A 13,489-nucleotide genomic window follows, 5' to 3' on the forward strand; every position below is an offset into this window, starting at 1 on the left:
TATTACCTGCCAATAACAACATCTGTAAAAACTTTTGGTACAGACTAGCAGAGTTGTTAACTGGTGGCAACTTAACGGATGAGGAAGCGCTTCACTTGGAGGTCACAGTTAGCGCAACCTTCACACAGAGCACAGTGCGTGAACCTCCGAGACAGACATAACAGTACAGATTGAAGACAAGTGATTTTGAAAACTTTAATGGTTGCCACACCTTTAAGACTTGGCTTTTCCCAGGAACGCAATCGCAGATCGGCGCATGGGCAATTAGTCGGTTAAATTTAGCACCAACATTTTCATTAGCGCCGCCCCCCCCGCAGGTCAAGTGTGTAATGGTTGATTTTGCGTCACCTTCAACTCTGGGAGGCACAAACTTTTTCAAGGTGCTAAAATTATCGCTCCGCCTGCGTTACCGCCCCAACTGAGGTGCAACCGAATTTCTCCTCCTTTGTAATGATACATTTTGGCAACATCCAAAGTGAAAAAACCTGCTCCATATTGCAGGAGCATCCACGACCATTCATGTCGCAATGCCTGTCAGCAGGCATGTCCTGTTGCTGCCTTCCACCCTACCTCAGTAATTCATTGCACTGAGCGGACGGGGGGCGGGAAGGAGAAAGAGACAGGTGACAAAAAGGATATTCATATCAATGTAGTGTCTCACATTGACAACAGAACCAACCATTTTTTTGTGTAGCCTTGATGTCTGCATTATTCATTTTAAGATAATTTGCAAAGAGTACTGATGGCATTTTGAGTGTCGGTGCCAATGTGACAGAATATAATAAGAAAGGGATTCTGAATGACACTGGTACCATTTTAAGAACATAAGGCTTGGAATGAGAAACAGTAATTTTAATAATGTAGAAAGAACGTATATAAGTGTTCTTTCATTTCAAATAAGTGCCAATGTTTCCTGTCAGTCGGAGTATGTAATTTAGAACATTCTTTTAACAATCAGGATCTGACAAGTTTCCAATTAGTAATAGGCAGCACTGCAAGATGGGGTCTATTAGCAAAAGCTGAACTACTGAACGCTGTGTATATAATGTCATCTTTGTGACTGGCATGGTGGTTATCACATCTGCTTTATAGACTGAGGGTCCCTCCTGAATCCAGTAACCTTTCAAACATAAAAAAATGTTGGCTTTAAACTGTGATGACATTTTTATTTTTTGTTCAATCTTGGATTACAAAGCACTCTGAAACAAGTTGAAAACAAGAGTATTGGAGTAAAAAGGTGCAAATTGATTTGACACTTTCATTTGGGGAATCGCCTTTTTATCTCCACGAGATTTATATTCATTTTAAACTTAATTCTAAAACTCAGGCACAAACTATGACTTCATAAAGAAAGTAATCATTTACTATTAATACACAAGTAAACCGACGTTAGAATGTAAACAACATCTTGGGTTTATGCACAAATTAGAATTGCTTTCACAACAATCTAACACCTTCTGAATTCACAAAATGCATAACCTTTTGGAAATGTCTATCTTAGACTAACCCCAGAACAAAAGTTATACACGCATGGTTGGCTCAAGCTTGTCGGGAAAATTCCAAGTATTTGGGTGGATACTGTTATAGTGAAGCGTGGCTTCCTCTTGCAGCCAGGCTATTTGCTTTACAGGCAATCTGTAAGTCTGCATCGAGGCATGAAGCTACGAGATGGCGAGCAGTCAGGAAGCTGTGAGGAAGCAAGTGTATAGTCTCTTGAACATTCTTAGTTCAACTTAACTCTATTTATTTAGGAAATCTCAGACAGCCATATGGAGCTTAAGATGGCATTCCTTCACAGACCCTCTCTCTCAATACAGCTCCCTATGCCTTCGAGCTAGAGGGCTCAATACATTATATTGATACCTCCTAGCTAGAGGGTGCTATACATTATCTCGTTACACCTTTTCTTTCATAAGAAACAAAAATGAATTACAGTTAGCTTCAGTATAAATGTGTAGTTAACTTCTTATGAATACATGTATTAAACAACTACAAGTTTAACAAACAAAACTCTTGTCTTATTAATTCTTTATCCAAAGGTCCAGTGTCCATGATTTCTTATTTCTGTACATAGTGCTCCAGGTATTTTGGTGTTGTGTGGATTCTGTTGCTTCGCCTCAAACTGGTTGTTTCAGTGGTGTTCTGTGCACTGATCGCTTTAGTCCCTTTATCAGCGCTCTGAGGGGAAATATCAGGCAACATATCCCTGTTTTCACGTGTTGTTGTTGAAGTGCTGTTTCACGTGTTAGTTGGCTGTGTAGGCAACGGATCGTCTGTGGTTGTCACTGAGATCTCTGGAGTTTTGTTGAATGTCTCAGCGCTCTTTCTCAGATGTTTGCTATTTCTGCGATACTCACGACCATCTTCTGTACCGACCTGATATGAACAAATGCCGACTTGTTTCTGAACCTGAGCTTTTTGCCACTCTTTGCTTTCTCGCGTTTGTTTGAGTCTCACTGTTTCTCTTTCCTGCAGTGTAGGAAGTGCTGTCGCACCTCTGTTGTAGTAGTGTGCTTGTTTGGCATGGTTACTTTCTTTGTTGACGATGATGTCCTGTATGATTCTTGGTTTGAGTAGTTTATTTGCGATTGGGATGTTTGTCTTTGTGCAGCGACCGAGTAAGTGTTGTGCTGGCGAACTATCAAGACCTTCAGTTGGTGTATTTCGTCAGATGAGAAGGTTCATGTAGAAGTCACCATAGTCTTTCATCTTGATTAACTGCTTTGCCAGCTTAACTGCGTTCTCAATCTTTCCATTGCTTTGGCGATATTCTGGTGAGCTTGTTGCATGATCGAATCTATATACTGTAGCAAAGTTTGTGAACTGTTGTGAATTGAAGGGAGGTCCATTGTCGGATTGAACCTTGTCTGAAATATCATGGTTAGAGAAGTATTTCTTGAGGTGTTTGATGATGATGATAGCATCTTTCTTTCCATGCAGATTGTCTATCTTGAAATAGTCTGAGTAGTCGTCCACTGTGCATAAGTAGTCTGTGCCAGCGAGTGTGACTATGTCACAACCAATCTTTTTGCACGGTCTCTGAGGGAGGTCGTGACTTATCAATGGTTCTTTTGGTTGGCCCGATTGATAGGTGTTACATATTTCGCACTTTGAAACATAGGGCCCGAAATTGGTCGATGGATAAGGTCCGCCCAGTTCTCGGCGGTATGCCGAAGGTGCGCGTTTCAAACTGCTAGCATACCGCCGAGACCGAAGAGGACAAAATTGTTCGATTTTTTTCGGCATTATGTCGGTGGTCGGTCAGCGGTCTGCAGCGGGTGGTATGTAACCTAGTGTAAGATACAGATCGACTTTCTCTTCAATGGACTGTGCGGCACTGAACTGCGCATGGGCAATTTTTTTTTCTCTGTTTTTTTCACAGAAGCATTTTACCCCTGATTTTGAGGGTCAGGGGTCACCCGGGCATGCGCAGTGAATTGAAGAGGAGGGAGAGAGAGTGAGAAGGAGCAGCAAGCTAGCTGATGGGCAATTACTTTAAAAACAAATCGCAGAGTTAAAAAATATTCATAACAACTAATAATTCTTCAGTTTGAAGAATAAGAAGACATATTGTACAAAGCAAAAATCATAACAGAAATATTATGAAAATGTTAAAAAAAATCAAAGCGCAGGAACATCAAAAAGGACAGAAGGTTGATGGCGTCCACCTTTGACGAGACGGAGTTACCTGCCTGTAATGTCTGTAAGCTTGTAATGTTTGTAGCTCCACACTGTGGATCTTGTTGAATGGCGGAGCAGGCTCGAGGGGCTAGATGGCCTACTCCTGTTCCAAATTCTTATGTTCTTATGTTCTTATTAATGTTGGGGAAGTCCAGAACCAGGGGTCACAGTCTAAGGATAAGGGGTAAGCCATTTAGGACCGAGATGAGGAGAAACTTCTTCACCCAGAGAGTGGTGAACCTGTGGAATTCTCTACCACAGAAAGTTGTTGAGGCCAATTCACTAAATATATTCAAAAAGGAGTTCGATGTAGTCCTTCCTACTAGGGGGATCAAGGGGTATGGCAAGAAAGCAGAAATGGGGTACTGAAGTTGCATGTTCAGCCATGAACTCATTGAATGGCGGCGCAGGCTCGAAGGGCCGAATGGCCTACTCCTGCACCTATTTTCTATGTTTCTATGTTTCTATGTTTCTATGTGGACGTATTGTGTACTGCAAGTGCAGGGTTAATAATAAACAGAACGAGGCAGATTTCCGGACACTTCCGAGAGAGCTGCCTGCTATGTTAAGAAGCTGTGTGTGCTGTGCTCTGTGAATATATCACAGTTGGCGACGAGATGGGATTTTTCAGATGATTTAAAGCTTAAATTTTGTTGGTAAAGGATTCAGCCAGCTGACAGAGAGACTTTGGAAGTTTCTGTCTTTGGAAAAAAGCTACAAAATCCGAGGTAAAATACAGCACACGGTGTGAACAGCTAGAGATTAAAATGGCAGGTGTATTGGGACCTTTGGGTGAATATAGACATGACCGGGAACATTTTAAAGCGTATGTGGATCGGCTAGAAATGTATTTCACTACAAATAACATAATCAAAGTTCCAGACAATGCAGTCTAGAACCGGGCTGTGTTGGAAGGTAAGAGAGCGATCTTCTTATCGGAGGCGGGTCCGGCATTATACGAAACCCTTGTAAATCTACTTGTACCTGACGAGCCAAAGGACACAACACTTAAAGAGATTTTAATGAAGCTGGAGCAGCACTATAACCCCAAACCATTAGAAATTGCTGAAAGCTATCGTTTCAGAATTCAGAATCAAAAGACTGATGAATGTATCAGTGATTACATCGTAGCATTAAAAAAGCTATCGATGCACTGTAATTTTGGAAACTTTCAAAACCGAGCATTACGGGATCCTTTTGTTTGTGGGGTGAAAAATGTGGCGATCAGAAGGAAGTTATTGACGACGGATGACTTGACTTTTGAGATTGCTTGTCAGACAGCGAGGTCGATGAGCATGGCCGAACAATATTCCCGAGAATTAAATGATGATTACGGTCGTCAATCAACCGAGGTAAATCACCTGCAGGTTCAAATTAAAAGACGGGAATGGCCGAAAGTCTCAGAAACTGGAAATTCTAACAGAGCGTCGAATTCGTGCTATAAGTGCCTGGGACAACACATTGCTCAAAGTTGTCCCTATGTGAAGGCAGAGTGTTTCTTCTGCAGAAAGACTGGGCATCTTGCGAAGGTATGCCGACTGAAGGGTAAATCAGCTTTTAAAGCTATGAGTTCAGCATTCAAAGCTATGAGTAGAAATCCCAAGAGACTACATAGCATGGAAGAACAACAACAGGACGAGGAGATGTTAGAATTACACGTCATCAGGAGCACGAGGTTAATGGACAGCGATTCGGAAAGCATCAAAACCCACAAAGATGTTGCGGGCTTCAAGATACCAATGGAAATTGACACGGGTGCATCCATGAATGCAGTACCAGAGTCACTGTACCATGACAAATTGCGTGCTTTTCAACTGGAGAAATCTAAGATAGAGCTGCGAGGCTACCCGAGAGAGAAAATTCCTGTGGTAGGTCGTATCACCGTACCGGTGAAATATAAAGATCAATTTCAGAACTTGCCTCTAATAGTAATGAAAGGAGACAAGCCTGCCTTACTAGGAAGAAATTGGTTGAGCTCACTGAAGCTGGATTGGAGTAAGATTTTCTGTGTGGAAGCGAGATTTTCATCAGCGGATGAGGTTATCAAGCAGTATCCGAAGGTGTTCTGCGAAACGGGCAGTCCGAGCCAAGGCTTCAAGGCAAGTGTCAGGGTACAGAAGGATGCTAGATCGGTTTACTACAAGCCACGTTCTGTACCAAATGCACTCAAGGAGAAAGTTGAGCAAGAACTCAAAAGACTAGAGACTGAAAACATTATATGTAAGATAGGTCGATGTAATTGGGCTACACCTATTGTTGTTGTGCTTAAGTCCGATGGTAAGGTTAGATTGTGTGGTGATTATAAAGTAACCATAAACCAGGTTCTAGAGGGTAATGTCCCCAATACATTGCTGAATATAGAAGATTTGTTCACAACACTGACAGGTGGTCAGATCTTCTCAAAACTGGATCTTACGAATGCCTACTTACAGCTTGAACTAGATGAGGAGTTCAAGTCATGTTTGACTATAAATACTCATCTAGGCCTGTATCAATTTAATAGGCTACCGTTTGGAGTATCTTCTGCCGTTGCCATATTCCAAGGGGTGTTGAACCAGATTTTGCAAGGTATTGAAGGGGTAGTATGTTATTTGGATGACATACTAGTTTCAGCACCAAATAGGCAAATTCATAATAAAATATTTTACCTACAGACATGGAAGGAGTTGAAGGTGAGAATGATTCAATTATTTCTGACTCATCAGATACCAGTAGCAAATCCTAAATCCAATGTACTGGAAACAAATCCAGGAGAGAATCAGAATGAAAGTCTGAGTCCGAGTCAGGAAAACAAAGGGCCTGAAGTTAGAATGAGTTCAAATGAAAATCAAGGAAATTCCGTGGAGGAAAACGTTCATCAGGATGAGTTTAGATTCGAGACCATGTTTGGAAGGTTCTGTTCGAGAGCGAAGGTATCCTCTTCAAAACAGAAAACAAGTGGTAAAGTTACATTTGTAAATATGGAAAAAAAATAAGTTTATACCCTGTGTTATGTATAAACATGAAAGTTATGTATGATGTTTGTTATGATGGCTTCTTCATTAAGGAGGGAGAAGTGTAATGTCTGTAAGCTTGTCATGTTTGTAGCTTCACACTGTGGATGTGGATGTATTGTGTACTGCAAGTGCAGGGTTAATAATAAACAGAACTTGGCAGATTTACGGAGACTTCCGAGAGAGCTGCCTGTCATGTTAGGAAGCTGTGCTCTGTGAATGTATCACACTGCCCTTCTCGAGAATATCACAGAGAGGTACTCCGAACTAATGAAGAGTGGTCGTGGAAAGCCATAATGTTGGCCTGATGTTATGTAATGTAAGTTTATTGCACTGTAATGTGGGCCTCATGTGATGTACTGCAATGTTTGGGGCATGTAACACAACGCATATATATATATATATATATATTGTCTGTCTGTGATATGTAATGCAGTACTGCAGCAGTGGTGGACATTTAAGTAAGACTGCGATAAGTCACTGTACTATGTACTCATGTAACCCTGACCCCTCCCCTGGTGCCAAGCTTTTTAAAATGTTGTTTTGTACTTCCAGACTTGGACGATTCAACCACACCGACACAGAGAAACCCACTGCCTCCACCTCTAACGTCACCCAGCCATCTCCCAACTTCACCACTGGCTGAGATGACGAAGAGGAAGAGGAAGTGGAAGAGCCACTGACCTTGGAGCCAGTGGAGGTGGAGGTGGGGGTGGAGACGGAAGAGGATACACCGGCTCCATGTGGGCCAGCTGGAACATCTTCCACCACGGAGTCAGTATTCAGGGGATTCCCCATGGCTCCTCTGATTCTGCCAGACCAAGCCTTGCGCAACAAGGCACCCCCAGTGTTGCAGGGCATTTGCCGCAGCGATGGAAGTTGGTGCAGGAAAGGTCGGTACCAGGACATGATGCGTCTGTCACAGACCAGCGTTGAGATAGGTCGAGAGCTTCTCAAGGCCATGACTACGATAGCCGCAAACATTGCGGCACTATCAGAGCGGCAGTCGGAGGATATGTCGCGTATGATCACCGCGATAGAGCGGACCGCCGACGCCGTCGAAGCCATGCGGCAATCGACGGGATCGGGACATGGCGCGGAACCCCCCCATGCCATAGTCGTCGGGTCGACAGCACCTGAGGGTGCGGAGCTGACATCCTCTTCCAGCCCTGAAGCCTCGCCTTCCACATCACGAGCTTCTCCTGAGGCCCCATTTATTGCACCTACAATGTCTGACCCCCAATGACAGCAACAGCACTTGGGGTGCAGTGCTGCACGCTGGTTTGGTATAAACCCGGGAAGGTCGGGAGTAAGAAAAAGGGGAACAATCCCAAGGGTGGTGTAGCACGCAGTTGAGAATGGGGCAGAGGTCATGGTCGAGGACATTAAAGGGTCTTTTGTTGTACTTGTTCATTGAATAATTGAAGTTTGATTTGTAAAGGTTTACTAAAGTTGTTATTAAAGTTGTTACAGTTGTTTAATAGTTATAAGTTTTACAAAGTTTTAAAATTCTTTTATATTTTTGAGATTTTTACATAAATGTTTGAATTGAATTTAAGCACTCTTGAACAGTGTCAAACTTTGGGGGGGTAACCGTCATCAGGGTCCCAAAACGCAGTTCTCCACATTCAAGCAAAGCGTTCATTTATGAGCTGCTGACGTAACAATTTTGCAGTGGCATACGCTCCGTGTGCCCTCCGCTGTGGTGCCATGGGTTCATCTGGAAGCTCCTCCTCCCCCTCATTTTCATCTTCTTCCTCCTCCGTCTCCTGCACTCTCTCCTCAGATGGTCCCGCAGTCCCCTGTGGCAATTCCTGTCCCCACATGATTGCTAAATTATACAACATGCAGCACACCACTGTGAACTGAGCAACCTGCTCAGGGTGGTATCGCAGCCTGCGTCCTGAGTGGTACAAGCATCGAAAGCGCTGCTTCAGCATTCCAATTATTTTTTTTGGATTATATTTCGTGGATTATATTGGCTATATGACTCTTATTATATCGTTGCTCGGCTTCTGTCTGAGGGTTCCGCAGGGGTTCAAGAGCCAGGTAGCGAGGCCGTACCCTTTGTCCCCCAGCATCCACCTTGTGGCTCAGACTTGAACAGGTCAGACACAGTGCTCTCACGCAAGATGTGTGCATCATGGATGCTCCCTGGAAAGTTAGCATTCAATGCCATTATCCACTGTGTATGGTCGCATACGAGCTGCACGTTGATGGAGTGAAATCTCTTATGGTTTTGGTACACCGCCGCCTCCTGTAATGGTGCTCGCAGGGCAATATGGGTACAGTCAATAGCACCCTTCACCTTGGGGAAGCCGGCCATGCATGCAAATCTCAAAGCCCTGTCACTCTGAGCCTCTCTGCTCATTGGGAAGTTTATAAATTCCATCCGGTGTGCATACAATGCTTCGGTTACCTGTCGAATGCACCGATGAATAGCGTACTGAGAAATAGCGCCTATGTCCCCAGCTGATGATTGAAAAGGAATGCATAAAAGGAAAGTGCCACAGTCACCTTCATCTCGACAGAGAGTGCAGTAATGTTGGTGGTACTGGGCTGAACATCTGCCTTAATGAGCTGGCAAATCTCAGTGATCACCTCTTTTCGGAAGCGCAGCCTTCGAACGCACTGTCGCTCAGTCAGGTCCAAGTATGATCGCTTCTCCCTGAACATCTTTTGCGGGTAAGGCCTCCTCCTCCTCCTCCTCTTCATCAGTCTGTGACCTCCTCCATTAACCTTATAACTCTGCTCAATAAACCTTCTCAAATCTGGTTCCTCCATTAGACAAGTTGTCAGCAATACAGGCTGAGATAACACAGGCTCCATTCTTTTTAAATCTCCACAATATTTTTCGATGAAAGAAATATAACTACAATGCCTTCTATCTTATAATTACTTAGTAACAAAAAAAAATAGCTTTTCCACTAAATTGCACTGTAAAATCACTGTTCACCTCAGAATTACAGAGGTGCATCTTTAGCTGACTGTTCCCGATTTTAAAATGACAGCTCCGTGCACTACTGCCTATTCCCGCCCATTTACCATCACGTAAAACCAGCTTTTCCAGGATGGTATGCAGCTCCGGTGATATGTCGGCGGTATGCGATGAAAATCGGACTTTTTGGGCAGTCTGCAGGCGGTCCTGTACGGCGGACGGTGTGCATACCGCTCGGCGGTATGTCAATGATGAATATTCTGTCGAGCGGTATGTCGGTGTTTTTTGACCAAAATTGCATTTCTGGGCAGTACGCGGGCGGTACATGGGCAAGTATGGCAACCAATTTTGGCCCCATAGTCTTTTATGTCACTGTTCAATCTTGACCAGTAAATGGATTCTCTGGCACGTCGAAGAGTGTTCTCGACGCCAGTGAGAGCAGCATGAAGTCGCTGACGAATGTCAGATCTCAGAGATTTTGCTATGACACAGTGATAGCCTTTGAAGACTGTGCCATCCTGTGTTGTGAGATCGTCACAAACTTTGAAGTATGCATGTATTTCAGGAGGGGATTCATGTGTCATTTCTGGCCATCCCATTATGATTTGTTGTATGACCAGTTGTCGTGTGGAGTTGCTTGCAGTTGCGTGTTGTATGGCAGTCAGTCCTTGTTTGGAGAGTGGGAGAAACTCCACCATGTGGATGCATTCCACTGCAATTTCTGTCAGTGATCTCTCCACGTTTTTGAGGTATGCGCTCAAGAGGGTGTCTGCTAGGTACATTTCTTTTCCTGGTTGATACTTTATTTCGACGTCACCTTGGTTGAGCTGAATGAGCCACTTGGGTGCTGCAGATACAGGCTTTCGTCCTATAGCAACCAAAGGCTTATGGTCTGGCCATAGCATGATCTTGCGTCCGTAGAAATATTGATGGTTTCATTCCATTCCGAAGACTTGAGCAAACGGCTCCTTTTCGATTTGAGAGTATCACGTTTCTGCTGGAGTGAGCGTTCGGCTCACATATGCGATTGGCTGTCCCTGATGCAGAAGGACGAACCCAAGATCCTTGCTCGAAGCATCTCCTTGACCTTCAGTTGCAAATTTGAGGTCAAAGTACCTGAGCACCGGAGAATCTCTCATGCGTTGTTTGATAGCTTCAAATGTTTTGTCTTGTTCTGTAGAATTTACCAATATTTCACAAAGATTCCTGGTACCTTTCCCCTGCAGAGGAGAAGAATCCTTTTCTGGACTTTTAAAATGAGTTTAAAGGGACAGACGACGCCTGCAGGGGATAAAAAGGGATGCATTCATAGAGACTCCCCCCCCCCCCCCCCCCAGTGTTTGGACTCATAGGAAAGGGAATTTAATTTGGAACTCGATGAACATTTTGGTACCCCAGGAAAAACTCTGAGGAAGATACCTAAGAGCTTTACAAGTTTAAGATCTCTAAAGGAGCATTTTTGAACAGACTGCCAGAACAGCGGGGTGGGACTTCACTCAGTTTGGACATTGGAGCTAATCAAATTGTCTGGGAACTGTTCACCCTCAAAGCTTGCCCCTAGAAAACATTAGCATTTAAACAATCGACCATGGAAGAAACAGTATCACCCCACCCAGAGGATCCAAATATCACATACATATTCCAACACCTTTTCAACAGGCATAGAAATATCTGGCTCAGGCCAGACTAGCACAATGGATGAGAGCTCATCAACTTTGAAAAGCCTATTAATGCCAGATTTAAATCACTTAATCAAGATTCAGTTAGCTGGGCTGCACAATCGAAACAAAGAGCTAGGCCAGATTCGGTGGGAGATAAGAAAGCCTTTTTGGGGTATATCTATTCCCAGTTTTACAAAGAGAAACTGACAGGACATAGACTCGAACACAGACACTGACACAAGCAGCAGGAGCTGGGGAGTGAAGAAATGGAATAGTGAAGGAAACGACTAGAACTCATCAAGAACTGACCGAGCACGAGGCCCACGAAATGTAAGGTTGTCAGCAACCAAATTGACAACCACTCTACAATCTACTTCTGAATGGCCCAACGGGTGAGAAATTACCAAAAAGGACTAACTAAAACTATTCCTAACCAAAGAAAGTGGGCACTTACCCCATACATCCAAAACGCAACTTACCGCATCAACGGACGCACCCCAACTGAAGACTACGCAGTCCGAAGTCCTCCCCTCCGTCCGGGGTATGGCTCGCCTAGAAGGCCAATGCAGTGAACCCCGAAACCACGATTCACTGGCAACTGTCAAAAGGGATTGGTGAGCATAGCCCCTGAACCCCCGCCAGAGCTATAACTTAGTTAGTTAGGGGAATTGGGAGGGGGGAGGCTGGGATAACTTGTGTAAATGTATCTGCATTCTCCTCTTTACCCCATTTAGAGTTTAAGCCATATTCTTTTTCCCCACAATTTAACACTTTATTCAATGTGCTGTACCCCTCAGGGTGTATTGGTATTAATATTCTGTGTGTGTTATTAAAGGTATGCATTTTACTTCTTTTTAAACACAATAAAGCCATACCTGCTTCCTACCTTGAAACTGATTGTCTGTCCAAGTCTGTCACAGTCCCTTCATAATTCCAGTGTCTAGAACCAAGGATGTGGGAGCGATTCGGAACCGCTCATATAAGGTCAGAAGGGAAAGCTGACCCCCTGAAAATCACTCCTTACAGTTCTTCTGTCCATTTCCAGATTGTGTCTTTATGAGTAAGCCGTCTCGGAAGCTCACTGAAGTCTGAAAGATCTGGCAAGAATTTTGCGAGGTACTTTGTCATGCCGATAAATCATTGTACACCTGCGAAATCCTGTGGTTTCTGCATTTCATTGATTGCGACCACTTTGCTTGGGTCGGCTTTGAGTCCATCACTAGACAGTATGTATCCCATGTATTTTACTTGGGAGCTCTTGTATTCAAACTTATCGAAGTTAGTTTGATGTTTTGCTCTCTGCACCTCTGCATGAATTTGCGTAAGTTTGTGTCATGATCGTGATGGGCCTCCTTAATGTCACACCCCATCCAGTAATCAAGATTTCATTTGTAATCTTGTAGACTCCATCTAGACTCTTGAGGTTCTGGTCTAGCTTCTGCTGGAAGATTTCCGAGGCAGGACTGATGCCAAATGGCATTCTATTATATCAATATCGTCCCCATGGAGTCTGGAATGTCGTGAGGCACAAGGACTCTGTGTCTAGTTCACATTGCAAGAAACTGTCCTTACAGTCTGTTTTAGTGAAGACCTTTACATTTGACTTCTGTGGCAAGATGTCATCGATCACAGGAAGTGGATAGTGTCCACGTATCAGGGCATTGTTCAGATGTTGAGGGTCAATACATACTCGTATCTTTCTATTTGGTTTTTGTACAGTCACTAGACTGGACACCCAGTCTGTTGGTTCAACAACTTTCATGATGATTTGCCATTTTGCCAAATGATCAAGTACCTCTTTTAGCGTTTGTTTGATCGCTATTGGCACCCGTCTGGGTGGCATTACAGCTGGTGTCACTGATTCATCAAGTTCAAGGTGAACTGTCCCTGACATGTGTCCAAGTCCCTTAAACACATCTGGATATGCATTGTTGACATCAGTTTTTGACGTTTGCCTTGGTCGTAGTTTGCGATTCGTGTGGTTCATTTACCACCGCGATATTCTACTTTTATCAGTTGTAACTGTTAAGCAGTGCGTGAGCCAATCAGTGATGCACTTTGGCCCTCACTGATCACAAAGGGCACAATGTACTTTTGCTTGTTCTTTTTATTTTCCAGCGGCACATTACAAGTCCCTACCACTGGAATGATTGCACAGTTGTCATATAGTGACAGTATTGTCTAGATTCTTTTATCTTAATGCCTTTAGGTAAGTA

The sequence above is a fragment of the Pristiophorus japonicus genome, chromosome 20 (assembly GCF_044704955.1).
Source record: "Pristiophorus japonicus isolate sPriJap1 chromosome 20, sPriJap1.hap1, whole genome shotgun sequence".
Classification (NCBI taxonomy): domain Eukaryota; kingdom Metazoa; phylum Chordata; class Chondrichthyes; family Pristiophoridae; genus Pristiophorus; species Pristiophorus japonicus.